Raw genomic sequence first — 23,300 nt, 5'->3', positions numbered from 1 at the left:
ACTACTTTTGACTTTTGTTTGTTTTTAGGTTGCTTGACCATCATGAGCCTTAAGTGACCAAACCCTCAACACTGAAGACATAAAGAACATGCATGCAATTTCTAAGGTGAGTTATCTCTCTTAAAACTCTACTCTCTTGGTCTTCAAGTCATATAGACAGAAGTTTCCTTCTGTGAACCAGCAGTAGCTGCATTGTTTTTCAATCAGTAGTATATCTCAGTGTCAGTAGGATAGTTTGAGACCGATTGTTTCTGTCAAACTGCAGATTGTGGAAGACAATAAAAAATACAGCTCTAATGAATTCCTCTGACCCACATATTACTGTCCCATCCATTTCTCTGGAGACGCAGAAAGGGCATTTACACAGGTAAACCGTGACTGGTCGCTAAAGTGAAAGAGGGGTTTTTCAGAAGGAAGATGGGTTATCCATAATTTACCATGCTCTGGTTGCCAGACACTTAGAAGATAATGCAGTGCTTCAAGCATACAAAACATAGAGCCTTCTTGGTACTGGTGAGGCCATTGTTGTGCGTTTTCCAGCATGTCTGTTTCCATCTATACAGACAAATAAAAAAATAAATAAAACAACAACAAATGTCCTTCCAAGGTTCAGAAGCCTAGACAGAAATGGAAAGTGAAAGGAATGGTAGGGAAGGCCTTGCTGGAGAGACACGTTTGAGTATATCATGGCGTGGTGTTTATATTTAGGTCTGCTTTAATGCCCCCATTTTGACCAGCTGACAAACATCAGCATTAGGAGCAGCTAATCTCATAACGTGGTGGAGTTTCCCACTGCAAAAATATTTTGACTGCTTCCGACATTTTATGTAACTTCACTTTAAAATGTAAAACACTACTAAGAAGTACAACCATACTGATAGCAAATGTAAGACACTGTGAAATATCAAATAGAGAATACACCAAACTGATTGTTGTGAAAACAAAGAAGCTTACAGAGAAATTAATGGCCATTGGTAATGCCTGCTAATAAGCCTGTTAAAGAAATATTTCTGAATAAATTAAACTTAATTTCATTATGATCATTGTAGAAATTTTTATAAGAAACAAAATGTAACTCGGCCTGTTAAATGTAGAAGTTGCTTGTCAAGCCCATAGTTTTTGAATTGAAAATTGGCTATGTTTAGGCCAAGATGGCCTACTGATTTTGCTCTTCCCTAATATTTCCCCCAAAATGTGGACATGCCTAAATCTTTTCTGTGATGTGGATCATTTTTTCCCCTTCATTATCAGAAATTGACAGATTGCTCATACTTACTTCTTGGTCTTCTAATTCTTCTTAAAGCATCTTCTGTACGATTTGTTCAACTACCACTTATTTTTGTCCTGGTTTGCTTACAGATTTCTACTGTCCATGTACACCCCATACTGTACAAAGATGTAAAATTGCAAAGTCAGCAAAAAAAAACAAAAAACACTTTTGTTTAGAAAAGCACATGCAGTTGTTATTCCAATCAGCTGTCACAAACTGTGAAGGCAGGCAGGCAGCTTGAGTTTTTAAGCAGCTGTGAGTAGCTTTTTTTATTGAAATGTCTGAATCCACCTCCCTTTATCTTTGTAAGTTGTCCTGAATTTGGCTGTCTGTGGCCCAGGGACCCCCTGCCAGCACTTCAGTACTCTCCGCTAAAACGTCAGAGAAATTGGTTCATGTAAACAGCCTGTAAAGTGCATCTGTGTTTTCTGAATTTCCCTCCAAAAAACTTTGTGGAATTCTTGTTTAAAACCCACTCTTTAAAGGAGTCGTCGATTTTTAAAGCATTCCAAATGTCTGACGAGTCAGATCAGCTAAAAGATATTGGTTATGCCCCTGCTGAAACAAGAAGACCCTGGCTTTGTATGCTGCTCTGTTATTGCTATGTGATGCAATCAACAGCTGAAAGGTTTGACCATTTAACTGAGCAACTCAAATGCCCTTATTGTTTTTAAACCTCAGTAGAAACAAAATGTTCAATGTGTTTTATTGAGATTTTTTGGAATAGACTTATTCAGTGTATTATCTTACTAGCATGTGGAAGCAAATTGATTTGGGGGTTTTAAGATTTTTTTTACAAATGTGACTTGCATTTTTATTCAGCTTCCCTCCATACTTTCTAAAGTCACTTTTAACCACAATTACAGCTGGAAGTTTGTTCTAGCTGGATTCTTCCAGCTTTATGTATCTGGAGATTGAGCTCTGCCAGACTGGATAGATGACAATTATAAACAGCAATGTTCAAGTTTTGCCACAAATTGTCAATTGGATATAAATCTGTACTTTGACTGGGCCACTTTGACATTGAATATATTTGAACCATACCATCTAATTCCATGTTGACCTGGGTATACATTTAAGACCATTGTCCTGCTGGAAGGTAAACTTTCTCTACATTTGCTGTTTTATTGTTGGACTGGCATGTGTTTAGGTTCATCAATTTTTGCATCAACTATGAGTGGCATCCCTGTCATTGCTGATTAAAAGCATACCCAAATCACAATGTTACAACCACTAACCTAATCTCTAACAATGACATGTTCATTATGTCTTAGTTTACATTTTCTTTTTTGCATGTAGGCAGAAATGTTTAATCTGAACAGAGACCACCTTCTTCCATGTATTTGTTATGTCCCCTAAATTAATTGTGGCAAACTTTCAACTGGACTTTTGCATGACTTTATTTTAACATTGCCTTGTTTTTTCTTTCTCCATTTCTATTTAAGACACCAGATTTGTGTAGGGCATGAGTGATATTTGTCATTTTAACAAATTCTCCCTCTTGAGCTGTGGAACTCTGCAGCTCCTCCATTTAGCAAAGAACTATTGGCAGCTTCTGTTGTTTAATGTGTTGAATGTTGGATTGTAAAACGACTTTTCCTTAAACTTCTCCACAACTTTATCCCTGACTTTTCTGTTGTGCTCTTTGGTCTTTATAATGCTGTTTATTCATGAATATTCTCTAATAAACCTCAGAGACCTTCACGAAACAGTTAAATTTATACTTGGATTAGATTACACAGAGGCAGACTCCTTATACAAAGTAGTTGAAGGAAGGTAATTGCTCATACTAGATTTTATTTAGGTGTATCAAATAAAAAAGCTGCTGAATACAAATACCTTCCACAGTATTTATACCTTTATTTGTATAAAACATAAAAACCATGACCTTTTTTTATTTTTTATTACCGAGTAACTTAGTGCTGATATTTAACAAAAAAGTCCAGTTAAATACAACAATCTTTGGCTGTGTTGTTAAAAAAAACATATACAAGTTCAAGGGGTATGAATACTTTTGCAAGTCCTTGTAATTATTTTAGTTATGGTGAAATCTAATGCAGAGAACATAGTGCTGTAAAACCTCCAGAAGCAGACAAGGGTCAAATATACCAGGAACAACTCGAGGTGCAGGTGACCCATGTCATACTTCGCATTTACAGAGGATCCAATAAAGTGTTCTGTCGACCTTAAAGCTTTCCAGTTTTCTCAATGAGAAAATAATAAGCAGCTGTAACCCTGAGACACTCCCAGGCTTGTGTCCTCAGCTGCAAGAAAACCTTTGCTGGGTTTCTTATCAGGTTCTAAGAATATCGTGTAAGACAATACATGTGAGAAGTGCAGAGTGAACAATGGGCGGAAAGTGCAGTGTGATATGAGGGGGACTAGTGTCAGTGGATATTGCTGAGGCCTTTGTTGCCTTCGAGTACCCTGGAAACTCACAGCTAACGTTATTTCTTTCATTCAGGGCTCGTGATCTGGGGTGTGATGAAATTCTCCAGCAAGTGATGTTCCTTATACTTCAGTGATGAATAAGTCCGTGAGAGCAGAGCGTATCTTTTTTTGTCTTTGAGTGAAAGTCTAAAAGAGAACTGATCATAGCATTTACCATAGATCTCACTATTTTTGTCCACAGAGTTGTAACAGTTATTGTTCCAGTAAAATTAAATATATGGACTATTTAGGGAGAACTAATTTGTTTTGCAACAATTGTCTCTTTCAGGTGGAGAGTTATTCAAAGGAAGAAGAGAGGAGGCTGATGTTCCACAAGAGGAAGATTTGAGATTCACTGGACTCGTTTTGCATCAAAATAGCAGGACATTGATCCAGTTCAGCATCACCGAACAATCAAGCAATGCTTTTGTTTGAGAGGAAATTTTTACAAGCCAAAAGATTCACGAATAGGTGGAGTAGTGTAATAGAACAACACCAGACCCAAAAGTAATGACATACATGTGCTGCTAAATGTTTGTAGCTATATCATGAAATAAAAGTTACATTCACAAAATGATAGTCATAGAGTGGTCAAAAAATGTGAACAGTTTGGTGTGAGCACTGGGGCAATTAGAAGATGATATAGAGATGTAAAGCCTCAACAAGAATTCCCCTTAAAAACACGTTGAAAAAACAATATGGGCTAAAGAGGAGCATGTTTATCGGCCAAAAGAAAAACGGCGCAAAATTTTCTGGACTGATGAAAATAACTTTTTTGTTGGATCTAGAGCACACAGAAGGTTTGTCAGACGAACCCAAAATACTGAATTTAAGCCAAAGTACATCAGTTTACAACACATCCCTAATTATTATGCAAATTGGATTTAAGAGTCAAAAATGTAATTTTTTGTTGTTCTATTAAACTCATAGATAGTATTGTGTCTCAGGGCTTTTTGAGTCACTGTATAACTAATCTCAGTCACCTGTGCTGATTAGTTTGACAGGTGAGCTCAAATAAAGGAAAACTACTTAAGAAAGATTTTCCACATTAAAACAGGCCCAGGTTTCAAGCAATATGGGAAAGAGCAAGGATCTCTCTGGTGCCAATAAAGCATCAGATAGTGTAGTGCCTTGAAAAAGGAATAAAAACATTAGATATTTCACAAAAACTGAAGCGTGATCATTGTACTGTGAAGAGATTTGTGGCTGATTCAGAGCACAGACGGATTCGTGCAGATAAAGGCATGTTCAAGAAGGTTTCTGTTAGACAAATTCATTGAATTAAGAGAACAGCTTGTTTGCTGCTTTGCTATTACAAAGCAGCAAACAGCTATTTGAAGCTGCTGGTGCCTCTTGAGTCCCACAAACCTCAAGGTGGAGGATCCTCCAGAGGCTTGCTGTTAAACCTTCTATTTGGTCACCTCTAGTCAGTGGTCAAAAGCAGAAATGGTCGCAGTGGGCCCAGCCGTACATGAAGATTAATTTTCAAACAGACTTGTTCACTGATGACTGCTGTATAACCCTGGATGGTCCAGATGGACGCAGTAGTGGATTGGTGGTGGATGGCCACCACATCCCAACACGGCTGTGACGTCAGCAAGGAGGTGGTGGAGTCATTTTTTGGGCTGAAATCATGGGGAGAGAATCATTGGTCGGCCCCTTCAGAGTCCCTGAAGGTCTGAAAATGACCTCAGCAAAGTATATGGACTTTCTGACTGATCACTTTCTTTCGTGGTTCAAAAAGAAGAGCCGTACCTTCCGTAGCAAAATCATCCTCATGCATGACAATCATTAACCCTTTCATGGATGAATTATGATCCTTTGTGTCAGAATTTTTTTTCCATTTTGAAAAAAATTTTTTCTTAAGGCATAAAAAAGGTAGGAAATCTTTTTTGTAAAAATATATATATATTTTTTTTTTTTTTTATGTGATCAATTGTAATTTTGTCCAAATACAAAGTTGTTATTTGGGGTTATCTGATGTCACAATATATTTTTTACTTGCAAGAGTCGTCTACAGTAGAAGGAGGGACCGGGATGGTTCTCATACTTTTTTGTCTGTCGGCCATATTGTATTTAACAAAAATAATTTCTTGCATTTGCAGCTGATGGCCAGTAGTTGATGGTATATTTTTTGATGCATTAGTGTCCACTTCAGTTGTCTGTGTGCATTTATAACATAAAAATCCACAGGAAGCACAAGAAAATCGCTTTTAGATAGCTGTCCACTGTAGTGACCACTATGCATGAAAGGGTTAAGGAAGGAATACCACTGTGTCATTGGCTGCTATGGGCATAAAAGGGGAGAAACTCATGGTGTGGCCACCATCCTCCTCTGACCTCAACCCTATGGAGAACCTTTGGAGTTTCCTAAAGCAAAAGATCTATAAGGGTGGGACTCAGTTCACATCAAAACAGCAGCTCTGGGAAGGTATTCTGACACCCTGCAAAGAAATTCAAGCAGAAACTATCCACAAACTCACTAGTTCAATGGATGTAAGAATTGTGCAGGTGATATCAAAGGTGATATGTTAACATGTAACTCGGTCTGTTAAGATGTTTTTGATTGAAATAGCTTTTAATTTTAGTACATGTGACCACTTAATGCTGCACATTCAAAGAATGACCGTTTGCAGTTCTTTATAATCCATAAAATGTTTTTAAAACCTGTTGTGCAAAATAATTTGGAACAGTGCATTGGAGTTTTTTTATTTTTGAAAAAATCCTGTAGTCACTGGAAGGTTTGTTGAATAAAATTTGATTTATACCCTAAATGTTCATGACTTGAAATTTATACTGAACATCATTTGCATTGACCATTTACAAAAATCTGAAAAAATATCACTTGCACAATAAATTGGAACATGGTATAAATACATTAGAGTACTTGAGGATGTCCTGTTTGATCCTGTCTAAATTGAAATGCCATTAGAATTAGTATTTTAACAACACAACATGGTCCAACACACCATTAAACTGAGCTGCATTTTGGTTCTAGACAAATGAAACTATAGTTACAAAATACATAGCCCAATCCCGGGACATTAATTCAACAGAAAACTTGTGAAGTGACTTCAAACATGCCATTTCTGAGGCAAAGTGAAAAAATGCAAAAATTGTCTAAGGCTGAGTATATAAAGTAGTTCTCAGAAAGTGACTTTACAACTAACTAGTCAATCGCTCAGAAATGATTGTTAATTGTTGATCAAACTGAAAATACAAAAGAACAAAAATTCCCCTTGCTCTAACAGGAATAAGTCTATTTTTCACAGAACAAAATCTCCTGAAATGCAATGAAAAACATTTCTCTCATTAATAAATGATTCATGTAGAAATGACTGGGATTATAGAGTCAATTTTTTGACAGGTAAATAAAGATTTCCTTTCATTTAAGCAATGTTTTGGGTGAGAGTTGTTTTCATCCTTCCTGAGCAACATTTTGGTACTGCTGGCATAAAGAACAGTATACCTGACATAATTGGGTCCCTTTTGGCTTTGGAAAGAGCATGCAAGCTGATAAAAGCTGGCAGGTTGATCAAAGCATTAGTGCATCTGGATCAACATTGTACACCTGACACAGTTGTAGTTTATCCAGGCAAAAATCACAAACTATAAGAAAACGTATTTCAGAGTATTAACAACTAAAGCAACTGAAACATGTTGATGTGGTTGCATCTGTAATGTTCAATTCTATATTTTATGCTATTTTTCTATAACTGAACTCATCTCTTGACCATAGTTTTGCATGCTCATTTATTGCATTTATATTTATGAAGTTGAATAAAATAAGTGATTCCCCATTGTCTCTTTTTCAACTTTTTTGTGTTAATTCCATTTTGTCCTCTTGATTTCACATGCATAGATATCTCTCATTCTTCCTTCATTTCCTTTACCAGCATCACTCTTCCAATCTTTCCTACAGCCCTCCTTCACCCCCAACCTTAAACCTATTCTTTTCTGTCTCTTCCACTCTTTCACCAGCCCCACCCTCCTTGAATTTCTTCCCCTCTCATATGTCAGTTCCCAGTCCAGTCTTCCACTTGCCTAGTCATCATCTTTTTCACACAGTCCTGTCCCTCTAATAGGGCCTGTATCATCATATCATATAATGTAGAACACCAGATCACAGCCAGAGATGAAATATGGTCTCCACCTATCCCCTCCACCAGCCGCACACACATACGCACTACAAAACTGCGCTCACACACGTCAGTGGTCATATGGGACATGGATCCAAGTTGATGGCTGTCTCTGTGAACATTTCTGCCCCTCATGTTTGCACCAAAATGCTGATGGGGTTGTTATAGCTATGACAGGTGAGTTGGTGTGTGTTGCAGGGGTGTCCAGTGATGTTTGTTTTAAGTGCCAGGGGCTTTTGTTAGGAGACAAAGGATGCCTCGGAGCTATAGTGTCAAATCTGCAGGTAACCATCAAAATAAAGCAAACACCAACACAAAGTGTCTGGAGAGTGTTAAAATAGCTCAGCTTCCTTCACATCAGTTGGGTGAAAGCCTTTTTCTTTCCCCCTACAAAGTTATAGAAATAAAGAAAAAAAGAGGTACATCATTGACTTTTATGTCCACAGAAGGGTAGAATGAAGTCACACAATAGGAGGCTGGATTAAAAAAAAAGAAAAAGTATTTATACAGTATTTATATTTTTTTACATCTCAGGTGATGAGACATGAAAGTTTGCAGATTCAGTTTTTGCTGATATGTTTAGATATGTAATCGGCAATCAAAATCCATTGTATATCTTCTGTAGACAACAAGGAATGTATTTTACAGCTTACATTTGGCTGAAATAATGAATTTCTTGTGTGTCATTATGATGTTATTTATGATCAAAACTGACCCTTCAAGAATTTACAACAATGTTTTAGTCACCACATGTCTCTACATGTTGTAATGGCCTGTGAGATGTGTAGTGCACCTAGGACAAAGTATAGGTATTTAATTCATAAACAGCTAACTAAATGATCGGGAGAAATGTGCTTAGGAATTTAGTTCATTTTAATTTCAGTTTAATTCAACCCAATTCAGTTCAACATATTCTGCTTCAATTTAGCTGAATGTGATTCAGCTCAATCTAATTCTGCTTATTTGAGTTTCATTCTGTTTGATTCATTCAATGAATTTTCATCAGCTGAGTTTTGTTTATTCACATATTTCTAACAAACCAACTGTGTGATCTTGAGCTGTTTTTCTAAGTTCCAATTCATATTCAGTTCAAATAAAACCAGTTTATGCCACTACAACCAGATGTTATAGTCAGATTTAGATTCAAATACATGAAGTCCACTGTGGTCCAAAATATAATGTCTAATTCAGTTTGTCATTCAATGTCAAAAGGTAAAAACTAATCTAAGGAAACTGTATCATCTTGTTGCTACAATGCTTCATCTCAATCACACCAACGAGGCATATAGAGCAGCCAGATTTCATTTAAAACTGAGCTTGATTATTCAAGTACAAAGAAGTGCAATATACAGTAAAGCATAGGGGAAAAAAATTATGGAAAAAACAGTAACAAGGAATAAAAGACAAATCTAAAAAAGAGAGAATTCTCTTTTGTGGACATAGGTTGTCTCACATAAAAACAGTACATCTGGCTAGTTTCAACTACTTTTTCAGTCGCAACAGATTTTTCTTAAACCAGATATGAAACAACAAAACTTGTTAATAAAAGATTTTCAATAAACCTGAGATGTACTGTATGTTTAAAACAACGAAAAGAAATGCAAGTTACTAGGGAGAACCGATCAGACATGGGTAGAGCATAAAACCCTCACCCAGACCACACTGAAATGCAGCATGGTGGTATCAGTGGTAGCATAGCACAAAAACAGAATTTTTTGAGAGTGGAACATTTGTACATGGAGTTCAAAACCAGGTCTCTTGGGTAACATTTTACAAATGTTCTGCCTGGCCAGGATTGCCTCCTACCCCAGAAATCAGATTCTTCAGCTGAGCCATGGACAGTGTGTGCCTACTGAGAAAGAAAATATCTGTCACATTAAACAAAAGCACGTGCCAACTGTGAAAGAAAGGAAGAACGAGAGCATAAGTTTGTGTCAACAACTTTTGCTTCGGTCTCGTACTTATATTTCTACCTCTGAAGCCGATTTAGCAAAGAAGGGTATTTCCCATATTTCTGTGATATAAGGTTGACTTCAAGCAAATATCTTAAAAGGATCAAATTGCTTTGTTACAACTACATCTGGCTTTTTATAATCTCCTTGAGTTTATGGTACTTGTATATTCCAACTTCCTTCCACAGCCTAAACAATGCATTTAAAGTTAAGAGAAGGTTCTGAAACCACTTAAATGTGAGTGCTGGTCACTTCACCTCTTCAGAATCTATTATCATTTTAATTTTGGCCAACTTTTAAAACAGTGAAAGCATATTCCTATCAGACACTGCTTTCTCGTGTTCATGTTATAGTGGTGGTGTTGGAGTTTATTCCAGTGGTCAACAAGGTATTCTTTGAACATTTATCCAGTCCATGACAGGGAAATACTAAAACATGAGACAAACATAGATGTGGATGGATTTGTCCTTTAAAAATGCATTGCCTTTCATCCCAACCTGCTAGCCATGAACAAACCATGTTCTATGAATCTAATTAAATTATTGATGAATGAATGAATGAATGAATGAATCCTTGCAGTTTGTGGTAGAATTCATTATTTTTGCTAAAACAAAATAAAACAAATCTAAAGTATTTTAGAATATATAGGCACTGTTTAGAGTATAGAAAATAACTTTTTCACAGTTGTCATTTCATACAATCTAACAACTTGTTTTCATGTATACATTAGAATTTAGATTCTAAATTCTCTATATATATATTCATATATATATATATATATATATATATATATATATATTTGAATTATATAATTTAAATCTTAAAGTATTGACATTTTATCAGGGACCTGACTCTGACAAGCAATAACACCTTTAATCCTCCATAGGTTAAAGAACTGTTGTGCAAGAAGTTAATCTTTCCCATTATGGTATCTACACATTTCACACTTCTCCCAGAAACAGTCGGAGATCAGTTCACTCACTCAAGTCATAATCAACATTGGACAAAGTTATAATTATTTTCCTTTTTCAGGTTCTCGAAGCAGAGCAGGGGGATTTATCTTTTCCTTTCTCAGATTTATTTTCCTGCGTAAACCTGTATATTGATACTATCAAGGTGAAGCAATCTGATGTGAAGCATGAGAGTATGATTTTAACCTCTGATGAAACATGTTCCATTCAAACTGAAGTTTAATGTGAATCGAGTAAGAGAACACCTTTGTTAAAATGTTCTGTTTTGTCCATGAGCATGACCTTGGTAGTTGCATTCAGGTATAAGTGAGAAGAACTTCTCAACTCAATTATGTGTTAGAAATGTTTTGTACCCTTCTGTGCCTTCCTCCTCTTTATATACTTTTTTTCTTTCCCTCAAGACTGCATACTATTTCACTTTTATCTACAGATAGCAGGACTTTGTGTTATCTTTTTTTGTTTGGGGGAAGATTCAGTAGTTGCATCCACCCCATGATCCCAACAGACGACAAGATACAGAAGTGAGTCTGCAAAGTGTACACAAAGAAAAATGAAGGGTTACTGAAACTACACTATTTTTCTGCTTACTCTCTCAGTAAATCTAAGAAACCATAGATGGCTTTAGTGTTCTACAATAAGCCAAGAAATTGTTTTTCTTTTAACAAGTAGCTCGATCAAAATTTTTTATGAAATGTACCATGAGCAAACAAATACGGAACTGATTACGAATGCACTGTAGAAGATATAATTCAACAAGGCTAAATCAAAATCCTTCTGAGGTTATATGATAAATAATTAGGAATTAAGGATATAAAGACAAGATCCTGACACTGAATTTAGTATTTTGTAAACAGATATCACAGTAATATCTGACTTTTATTTATATGGCACTGGAAGATACACCCACAGGAAAATAATGTTGATAATGTAGCATAGTATGGTCACCAAATAATTGCCGTATTTTTGAATATGGAAAAAAGTTCTGGCATATTCTGGAATATGGGTCCCATAGCTGTAGCTTTACATATACAGCACAAAATCAACACAACTGCAAATCATCTCAGCAGTGCCATCTGAACCCTTTGTAGATGTCTCATTTTCCTGGCATGCAGGATGTGTGAAAGTGATGCTGAAGCAAAGCATAGCTTGCTTTACTATCTAGATAATTCAATTAGTAGATATCTGACCACTTCCGGAATATTTACCAAAAAAAATCAAATTCAATTCAGAAATGGTGAATTGTTCTATAGATTTAAGAAATAAAATTGACTTACATTCTCCAGTGCAGGGGTGTCAAACTCCAGTCCTCAGGGCCCACTGTCCTGCAGGTTTTAGATGTGCCACAGGTAGAAAACACTGGAATGAAATGGCTTAATTACCTCCTCCTTGTGTAGATCAGTTCTCCAGAGTCTTGCTAATGACCTAATTATTCTATTCAGGTGTGGTGCAGCAGAGGCACAACTAAAAGTTGCAGGGCAGTGGCCCTCCAGGACTGGAGTTTGACACCCCTGCTCCAGTGAATTGCACACCCTTGCTCTCAATATACATACAGTATTCAGAACAGGAATGCATCAAAATCAGTGAAGTATGAAGATTAAATCTTCATACCTTGAAGATTTGATCATATTTGCTGGTCTGCAAGACATGTAATATGCATTTTTTATATAGAATTAACAGTGTGACAGCAACCTTAACAACTGTGAGTTCATTCAAGAACATGTCATTCAGACGAACTGTGTTCATTGACTAAGTTTTGTATTTGGAAAGTCCTCAAAATTCTAAGCTTTACTTATGGCAACCAGCTATAGCATTTCTGCAAAGGGCAAAAAAGTCAGTAAAATGTATTATATACTTTACTGCCATAAAATATACAGTGAAAACCGTAAGAAAAAAAGTTTGTATAACCAGCACACTAACTCATAGTAGAGTGCCCTTTTCACACCTTGGTATTTTTGGTTGGTTTTGGGAGTGGAGAATGCTTCATTTTAGCCTTGAAATGGGGAAATAGTGCGAAAACCACAGAATCATACTTTGACATGAGTGTTCTCTGAGTGTTACATTGCAGTTCTACTGTATATACTCAGTCTACAAGTGTGCAGGTGCTCTTGTGTCAAAAGTGAATTAATAACATGATAGTTGTCTGTTATTATTTTTGTACTTTAAAAACAGTAAAGCTCGGTGTGAGGTCATTGCACTTTATGCTCAATCTATCTGCAAAGTCTACACTAACAGTGGGGTTGACTATGTTTAACATTTCTTGGTAAAAATGAAAGTGCAGCAAAGTTTCCTTGCTGCACCTGAAAGTTCAATAATGGCAGCTAGCATATACTCCTTGCTCATGTTACGAGCCATGAGAGTTGGCGTGCAGTATGTGACGTAGTGAGTGGCATGAGCAGCATATCAATTATGATACAATTATGTTGTGGGCCAGCCATGAGCTTGATTTCAAGATGAAATGAGTAAAGATGTACTTGCCATGTATGGATATGAAACTGAATATGAAACTGAATACAAAATTATGAATTTATATCATTATATTATATTATATCTAAAGAAGCACCTATTAAATTTGATGTTTCTTAGCAGGGATAATTTATGGCTTAGTACTTCATCAAATAAGCCGAAGGAAAAACAATAGTATAAATAAATAAATAAATAAATAGACTTCAATGTATAAAACTCAATGTTGTAAAACCAGGGTTGGTTGCATGTGATATTCTTGCTCAAGGGCTTTGCTATAAAGACAGCCACATCACCTTTTGAGGCACTTCAGAAAACCATTTTCACTCATCAGTCGGAACTGCCCTGCACTGCAACCAAAAGTGTTTTATAGTGAATCAACAGGATACCTTAAACCAGCTCTGGATACAAACACCACCAGGTTATCTGGGTATAATGTTTCTCACAAATGGCACAAAAGATCAAATGTTTCCAGTTGGAAAGCATTTTTTTTTTCCAGACTGCAGATCACTAGAAAAAATTACATTGGCACATTCAGTTGTTTTTTGTTTTTGTTGGTTAAATGTACATCCAAAATATACAGAAAAACAGAAACATTGCTGACATTATGTCCCATTCCTCAATAATGACAACATGACACTGTGACAGGCTGCTGTCATACAGCATCTCAGCATTGACTGTAGCATGTGCGGTAGCAGTGTGTGTCCTTCTCTTTTTGTCCAGTCTAGAGTGATTGATTTTGAAGTGCAGAATGTTGACAGTGTTCAGCTATCCCAGGAGGTATGAGACCATGGGCCCGAAACAGAGAAGCAGTCATCACTTTCTTTTTCTCTCTCCTACATCTGCCCTTTATTTCAACACATCTCACAACCCCATTCCTTGTCCACTTTTTTTCCTCTCCCTGCTATTTTTACCCTGCTCTGATGGCTTTATTGATAGGTAATACCGATATTTATGGCTGGATAAAATGAGCTGCCATCTTGGAAGTGCGGGGTGGGAGATCCCATATGTGGGTCAAAAAGAGACAGAGATGCTTGCTGATTTTCTTTGAATTCACAGCTGCTCCAGCTAATGCCGCAGAGATGCAGCCCCCTGTCAAACTTGCATTCATAGGAAGAAAAGAAAAACAGAGAAGGTGTGAAACTTTTAGACATAAATATAGGTTTATGTATATTCTGGATATTCTACCAATATACATGTACTTATCACACACATCACATGTTCATTCTTGAAGAAAGAGTTAACATTTTAATTCTTCCTTCAAGAATTAAGAAAGGATTATTCTAAAATTATATGCCTTTAGTGATGAATCATGCATTTGTTTAACCTAAACACAACATCAAAGAGGAAAGTTCTAAATTAATTATGTGCAAACAGTATGTTTCAGCAAAGTTTCTACAAATTCTGACCTCTTGATATAATTCATGTTGGTCATATAAACATCAGATTTGGATATTGTGGATTTAATCTTGTTGCATCTTCAAGACCTGGTGGTTGTTACGAAGACAGCCAGTAACAAACCATGCCAGTGATCCTTTCTGCTCCTCCATTAGTGATGTCATGTTACCCACTCCTGGGGCCCCAGCTTTGTTTTCCCATCATGCCCCCGTTGCCTGCTGGTTGGTTTTTAAAGAAGCAGTATTCTTCTTCAGCCTTTCAATTATACCATGCCCTGTAGCAGCATCCTGCACCCTCCACGCACACCAAGACAGGAGCTAAGCGAGTGGGAGGAATTGATTTGAATTTGGTGTCTAATGGGTGTTTTGGTGTTCCTGTGGTGTTTTTTTGTGTGCATGTGTTTGTACTGTGACTGGCTGATTTTAACTCCCTATAACTAGAGATATTCTGCAATAAATATTGTTTGGAGAAGTGCACTAATACAGAGGAAGTGGGGAAAATGTAGAGGTTATGTCTCCAAGGGAAACCTGAAGCGACAGATTCAAGTCTGTGGAAAAAAAAATAATAACTTGAAACTTGACAGTTCAAAAGTTAACACATTTTCTTTGCAATACACGCAATGCAGCATAGCAAAATGGAATTACAAGCATACGTACTTATTCAAGGTTTTGAGAGTACTACAGATTTTTTAGAAGATGAGCCTTCAACGAGTAGATATGTGTAAACACTTCCATAGCAATCCCAGCTACACACCAGTTCCATGTTTCCCTGTCTCCTTTCCTAAGAGTCCACGGCAACCAGACATGGGTCAAGATCTTCTTTCAAAAGGATGACAGAGAGGTTGAAACCTTGCAACCACAAAAAAGCAGTCTAGACAAGGCCCCACAATCCTGACCCCAGTTAGACCCCGTCCCCCATGGGGACCCATAACACCTTTGTTTCCATGTTTGATTAATTCAATTTCCCATCACACTAAAGCAGTTACAAACGCCATGATATAAAAACTTGATATACCAAACTTTCGCTACAGGTATGTACACAGCATAAAGTTACAATGCAAATTTTTTATTATAATGCCAAACTTTTTTTTTGTATTATTATCAACACAAAATATTCACAAACAAAAGCCATTTGGTTTATGGCAATATTCCGCTAAAGTAATTTTTGTCAAAAGAAAAAACCATGATGTTATTTTTCTTTTAAAAAAATAAAATTATATTGCAATTGATTTTTGCTAGAAAAAAGAAATATGTATGTATTTTTACTATATAGGACACAGCATTATTAGAGGAGGTTTTTTAAGACTTAAAAAGCCTCTTGTTCATTTTAGCATGAACAAGAGTTGAATTATTCATAACCTTGGCATATTAAGATTTAAAATAATCTTTTAATTTTATGAACAGGTTTGTTCTGACACATGCAAATTAGTTTTAGAGTGACCAGGCCAGAATCCCGACTTGAGTCTCATAGAGAATCTGTAAGGAGCTAAGGGTAAGGGTTGTGGCAAAAATAAATAAATAAATCTGAAATGAATTAACATAAATCAGATAAATAATTTCTTTCAATTTTCATACAACCTTGAAATTATATTTTGAGAAATTCCAGACATATTTGCTTATGTATATATCTGCCAGGCTATTGAGAAATCAGACAAATCCATAAAAATATAGTTATAGATATAGTTTCTTTAATTGTAGCTAATATTGTCAGGTAGCTTGTTGCTGCAAAAGCACATCCGCTTTCTTCATCTATGAAAAAGGAAGAGTGCACTGATAGTAAATGGCCTGCATTTGCATAGCACTTTATCTAATCTGAGGACTCCAAAGGGCTATACACTTAGTCACTCACCCATTCATACAAGCTTTTGTTCTTCATCAACATTTTTTTTGTCTCTCTACCAGTTTGATCCAAAATGACAACACTAAGAAACCAATGTAAGATTTTTCTTCCTTCCTCCAAGTGTTCCTGCAGACTCCTCGTCCACCTCTCTCCATTTTCTGCCACCCCTCGAAGTGTCTGAGTCATCCTGGATTACAGTATGTATTTATAGGGAGTAGAGTCAGGACCTGGGCCCTGCGTGTACATGTTGGTGTGTGTGAGTGTGTGTGTGTGTGTGTGTGCGTGGGTGGATAGGTGTCTTCACACTGCCTAAAACAAGGACCAGTTGTTTGATGACTCACCTCGGCCAGTGGACACTGCACACCGGGTGTAGTGACGTCAGCCTGACCTTAGACAGAGGAACCGTTTGCAGTGACCTCATTCCAGATCGGGTTAGAAAGGTGAAGTGCTCGACACTATCCGTCAAGACCCTCCGTTTGATTTGCTCATTTCCTCAGCACAAGACAAAGTAAGCATGTGGCATTGCGCTGTATGAACACAAAGCCACATTTGCGGATTAAAGCTTTTTGTCTTCCCCTCTACCCACACACATACAGTAGATGCTTATCCACTGACTCAATGTGTCCAGATACACACATGAACAAATAGTCCTCTACAATGAACTCGGCCAGCATATACATACAAACTGTGTCTATGGAGGCCTTCATGTTGTTGATGTTTGAACATTTCAATTGAGAATGCTCTGAGACCTGCAGCTGCCTGTCTCGTCTGCTCGGGACAGAGAAAGGGTGGGGGTCCCGCTTTTTTTAGTAGGGAAGGCGAGAATTAAGGCAAGAATGCTTTCTCAATGAGAGATGAGGCATATTGAAAACTATATTAAATTACCCTGATTAACAATTTTACCACGATCGGGCAAGCTGTGGGGGGTGCTCCATGGGGAGGCTTGAAGACTATTCATCCCCACAGCGCCGGGGTCGAAAGGAGCCCCAAGTTCACAGGCTCGGGCCCTTTGTTATGTTAACGCCGTATCCCAAATCAGCTGCCTCCTCCATCGCCAGACACAAGCACTTGCCTGAGAACTTGAGAGAAGTCGTAGCTCCACTGTTCATCTAAAGCCATCCACCCACTCCACCCTGACACACACGTAAACACACGCACACACAGGCACTTTCAGGCACAACTTCATATTTCCGTAATTGGAGAGAGGGTGGCAGATGTGCAGCAATGAGTCTCTTTGTCCTAAATTCATCTATGTCTTTTGTGTCAAAATGTGTAAAAATATAAAGAAAACATACTTTGCAAATCATGAAATTAAGTATATTATTTACTTTGAAATTACATTTTTTTTGTCAGGAAAATATATCAAGTAATATTTCATTAAGAAAGAAGTGTTTTAACCCCTAAGTCTCGTGGGAGTGATAATCAATACAAATTAGGCAGGGAGTTGATAAGACATGTATTAGAGGTCAAGAGTTAAATTCTGGTCAAACAGCCTTGACCTAGGGTCAAAGTATTTAGTGAGAGCATGCCACTAGTGGACAATTACATTGATCTTAAATGTGAACCTGGTGCATTCAATTTCTGAAGAATAGTCAGAAAAAGATGTATAATCTTATTCTTTTATTGCAATTTTATCTAGATAATATACATTTTAATTTTTGCACATTTCAATTTCTGAGTATGATTTTATATCTGATAAAACCTAAAAAAAAATCATTACAGTTTTAAGGATACTACAAATGAGTTACACACATGATGTATAATACACTCTATGCCTGATAGACATAAACAACAATATCAATAGGATTAACAACAAAATTAGAAAAACTTAGTAAAACAACCAAAAAAAAAAAAACATGCAATATAATTATATACCACAGTTCTGAAGACCCTGATGGTCCTGAGTTGTGGGCTTGATCAACTGCCCTCTTCTCTCAGCTCCCTATTGTTGTGCCAAAACCATGACCAGGAGAGGGAGAGGAAGAAAAAAAACATCTCATCAATGCAAATTAAACACCCAGAATCTGAGGAGCTTCGGTTAGCTTGCCAGTTCACAAGAATAAAAACATCTAAAAAAGAAAATTAAAAAAGAACAAAAAAATCACCTTCCAAATCTTGTTGTTATATACAGATTCCTCATATTAACATGAAATAGTCAGTCGTATCCGTGGATTAGTCTATAGTGAGTTAAAAAGCCGTATCCACACTCTGGCTGCCACAAGAGAAAATAAGGACGCCTCTAATTCTGCCAGCATAATTGCCTGATTATAATGAGCTTCCCTCTCTCTCTCTCCCCCTCTAGCTCTGTCTTAATTTCTCAGTGTGTCTGCTATTGTCCACACACACATATGCAGTCAAACACTGCACCCTAATTCTTATAAATCGATCTTCATATGAACAGGGGAGGAAAAATTGCATTAATATTTTGGACTGCTACACTTGTGTGCTGCGAGTGTAAATGCAATGTGTGTTTTTTTTCTTTTCTCTGGGCTCAATAGTCAGAACAGCATTTGTGCAGAAAATGAAAACAATATAAGAACAAGGAAAATGTGGCATAATGGTGACAATGTGGCAAATACAATGTCTATGCCAGGCAGTGAAATTGTTGGTGTTTTAGTCTTTATTTAAATCAACTCGATTTGCACACACCTGAAATTACAAATTGTGTCATGGAAAATGGAACACATACTTTTAAAGCTATAACTCTTTTGAGTTTTGAACTTTTTATGAGTGAGTGGTTGAACAGTACACATTATAAAGTACCAGAAAAGATATTGTATTACAAGTTTGCATGTATTTTTTTAATTCAATTAAACCTATGTGTATGTCTAAAAAATAGTCCATTTTATTCAAGGTTTTATTTAATCCCATTCTACAGTTCTAATTTTTTACTTCCATACTTATTGTAATGTTAGTCAAATGCAGCAACATAGACCATAAAAATGAACTGGCAGAAAAAGAAGCAAATATTGATGTCCATAGATAGATAGATAGATAGAGCTGCTTCTACATGTACGTATGTAGTACTACTTCTTTGTTATTCTGTCATTAGTAAGTTAATTACCAACAGAAAAAAAGTTAGCATGTTAGTAACTTTCATGTCTGCTATTCTGTGTGTAATATTTTCAATCAACTGCAGCTGCATGCATTGCCTTGCTCCACCAGGATTTGTTCTTCCATCCTTCTAAAACCGTCTAAACCCGGACACGGGCAAAAGGAACGTGCCCACTCATGAACACTTTTGCTTAATTATAATCCTTGATGGAAAACATGCAGAGGGAGAAATCTGAATACATTAGCTCAGATGCAGGGATCATCAGCACTTATAAGTTTGTGTCTATATGTATAATATTAACTGCGGTGAGGGTTTTCTTCCTATCTACAAAATAAAATAAAAAACACATTCTTTGTGTGTGTATTAGTTCAGTTGTGCCAGAATTCTGAAAGTGATTGTTAATTTGTTGGATGCCAAATTGTAGAAATAGCTCAAAAGGGTGATTTGATGACAGCAGTCATTTTAATAGACATTTATATAACATATGAGTCTTTTTTTTAAATCACCGACACCAACACAAGTTAACATTAGCAAAAATAAAACCTTGTGTTTTGTTTAAATACTTTGTTCTTATCTTTTCTTAAATACAAATTCCATAAAAAAAATAAATAAATAAATGACAATAGGATTTTTTTCTACTGCTGTTCTGAGGTAACAGCAGCAATAGAAAAGAGGTATCTGAACTGCAGATTGTAAAATAAAGTTTACATGTTTGAGGTTTTAACTGTATTGTAGGATATTAAATGATTAAGCTATTTAGCAATGACTATTGTTAGTCCTTCACAAAATCTTCCAAGGCAAACAGGGTGTATTTCTGTGGTTAACCAAATCTGTGCTATGAATCCCACATTACTCTGCTTAAGCAAGAAGCTGCTGGTTTTGGAGGAGAAATGTAGACTGCACATAAATTATTCAGTAGTATTTGCATTTGCATTGTAATTTGCATGCTTGCAGATTAGAGAGAATGAGGAAGGAGGCGCTGCACCAAAGAGAATTACATTTTGAACCATTTTCAGTCCTGCTGGTGAGGAGATGACACAGATTTTTCTTCCATCATCCCCCTTCTGCATCGAGGTACGCCACTGAGATCAGTGGCACACATTTCAACCTGTTGTTTGATTAATAAAAGAAGGAAATTATGTTTAATGCTTATCAATGCCCGTCCACAAAAAGCCCCGCCATTAAAAATGAATTGTGACATTCAACTATAAGTCTATTTGATTGACTTGGCTGAGATTTCTACTGTAATATTCCCATCGTATTTATTAATATTTGAAGGCTTGTGCTTTAAGCTGAAGCTCCAAAGTGCTAGCAAGCACAGAGGAGATGTCGTATGGATTAAACAATAGGAGTGGTGTGAAACTTTCACAGTGTGTCGAAGATCCTGGCTATTATGTTTAATCTAAAAATAACAAGGCTGACTAAAAAGAACAGACAATACTGGCTAAGAAAAGAATAAAAGGAGCACAGGCTCTAGAGAGCTGAGAGTTCAAACAGCTGCAGTCACAGTGCTGAGTGGGATGAAGGAAAGGAGAGTAGAAAGTCAGAGACTGTCTTCGGTTTTAAATAAAAAACTAAATCACTTGGACGTGTATGGAACAGAATAGATTATTTAAAAAAAAAAAAAAAGCTGTCATGATTAAAATTGACTCATGAGAGACTTTTGTAAAATTACGTCTGTCTTCGTACATTAGAAATATTTCATTCTTCTTGATACATTTGCCCTTTTGTGTTAATAGTGATATCATTTTACTTAACTGGATTCAATTTTGACATCTTTATTAGTAAATAACTATCAGATACAAGAACTGTGAGGTATTTTTGAAATAAAACAAAATAATAACTGTACGCAAGAATATTCTGGCACTGTATGCATGTGTCTGTCTACGTGCCATAAAAGAGTAGTGCTATGCATCAAGGGGGTGGAGTAGATTTCCCTGCAATAAGAGAGGAGGGCTTTGGCAATATATGCGCATGTGCAAATAAAGCAAAGCCCTCATGTACCCACATAGAAATGAACATATTATTCTGCATGCATATCATGAGTGCAAGCACATGCGCACAGATGTGTGCACAAATGTGCAAAACATGTGCTGATCTTTGCCACTTGATAACACCCTGAGCCATGCTTTGAAAAGGATGCAACAAATACAGTAAATATTTTATATTACCCCGAAATACATGGGATGGGACATAAATAAAATAAAATAAACCTAAATTTTACAGAATATATTAGAAAACTTGTTTTACATAAATCTAGAAGTGGTAAGTACAAATATTGCAAAACACATTTAGATCTGGTTAGACCCATTGGATTCAGAAACACTCCCATGCAAATATTTGAGGCATAAAGAATACTCCGTAACTGAACAATTGAACACATCAAACTTACCACTTTTTTTCATTAGGCACAAGTTGATATTGTCATATCTGGGGTTGTTTGATTTGGTTTTGGGTTTTGTTTATTTCTGTTATTTCAGTTACATTTGTCTTGTTCCTGTTTTCCTTCAGTTCATTTCTTGGTTTTTCTAGTTCTGTTTATTTCTTATTATTTGTTACTCTAGCTTTATTAGGTTTCTTTAGTCTAGTTATTATTTAGTGTTAGAATTACTTCCTGTTCTCCTGCGTACTCTCCCTCACCCCCTGTGTCACTCTCTCTCTCTCTCTCTATCTGGCGTTCCTTCTCCTACCACTCACACCTGCAATTAATTAGCTCATCAACCCAAGTCTTTCGTTCAGCATGCAACCTCCCCAGTATTTAACCCTCTCTTTCTCACTCACTACTCGCTGGATCCTTTCGTCTACTTCCGTCACTTCCTTGTTCCACTCTGTGTTCTCCTCATGTCCCCTTGCAAGATTCTTTCTTTTGTTTTTTGTAGTTTTTATTCTTTTTCATTAAATTGTACTCATCATCTACTCTATGCCTCCGTCTTCTGCTATTGGGGCATCGACTGCCATTCAACATGACAGTTATGAAATTCTTTCAGTATAAAGTGTTGAGCCAAAGCATTCTGGTTTTATGGTGTCATAGTGTTTAGACAAAATCTTAAAACAAAATGGTGCATGTTACAATTGCTTTAATTTAAAACTCAAAGGTATGACATCAGAAATATAGCCAAAAAAACTTTGTTGATATGAAAAATTTAAGGAGAATAAACAGATTGGTTAGAGATGATTGAAAAGCAACTACAGCTTAAACATGTGTTACACCTAAAGGAATGGGGAACACCATGTCAGAACACACAATTCATCAAATCTTGAAGCTGATGCGCTACAGCATCAGCAGACCACACCAGTTGCCACTTCCTCCAGGTAAAAACAGGAAACTGAGGCTACAATTGTTAAAAACTTATCGCAATTGCACTAGAATAGATAAAAGAAAAACATTGCCTGGTTCAAGTAGTTTTGATTTCACTTGTGATTTTTACATGTACACAGTCAGAAACTGGTGCAAAACAACACAAAAGCATCTAGTCACCATTCATCTATTTATCAACTGTTTAATCGTGTAATTATGTGGCAGACTTTTTATTTCTAAACAATAGACCTTTTAGTACCAAGTGAGCATTGATTAATTATGACAGCCTGGCTGAGTAGCCTGGGTGACCCCATTCACCAAGTGTACCCATTTTCTGATGTTTTTGAGATTCCTTAACTATCTTTTGTAGAGCCCTATTATCTGCCATGCTGCAGATGGAGTACCATATCTAGATGTAGTATCTCGGCACATTTTTAACCACACCTCTGAAGACTTTTGTAAGTAGCTAGGTGAAATTGCAATCACAT

The 23,300-nt window shown here is 36.5% G+C and overlaps 1 long non-coding RNA gene across 1 annotated transcript in view; it reads left to right on the top strand.

The window, feature by feature from the left end:
- LOC111610306 overlaps positions 1–5,227 on the top strand; it is a 42,460-nt gene extending 37,233 nt beyond the window's left edge. The window contains exons 3-4 of the long non-coding RNA XR_002753580.1: positions 29–106; positions 3,990–5,227. This is a non-coding gene — a long non-coding RNA (uncharacterized LOC111610306). The remainder of the gene's footprint in view (positions 1–28; positions 107–3,989) is intronic.
- Positions 5,228–23,300: the final 18,073 nt, after the last annotated feature.

This window comes from Xiphophorus maculatus, chromosome 12, assembly GCF_002775205.1.
Source record: "Xiphophorus maculatus strain JP 163 A chromosome 12, X_maculatus-5.0-male, whole genome shotgun sequence".
NCBI lineage: Eukaryota > Metazoa > Chordata > Actinopteri > Cyprinodontiformes > Poeciliidae > Xiphophorus > Xiphophorus maculatus.
The sequence above is the reverse complement of the archived record's forward strand: the minus strand, read 5'-3'. Positions and strand labels throughout refer to the sequence as shown.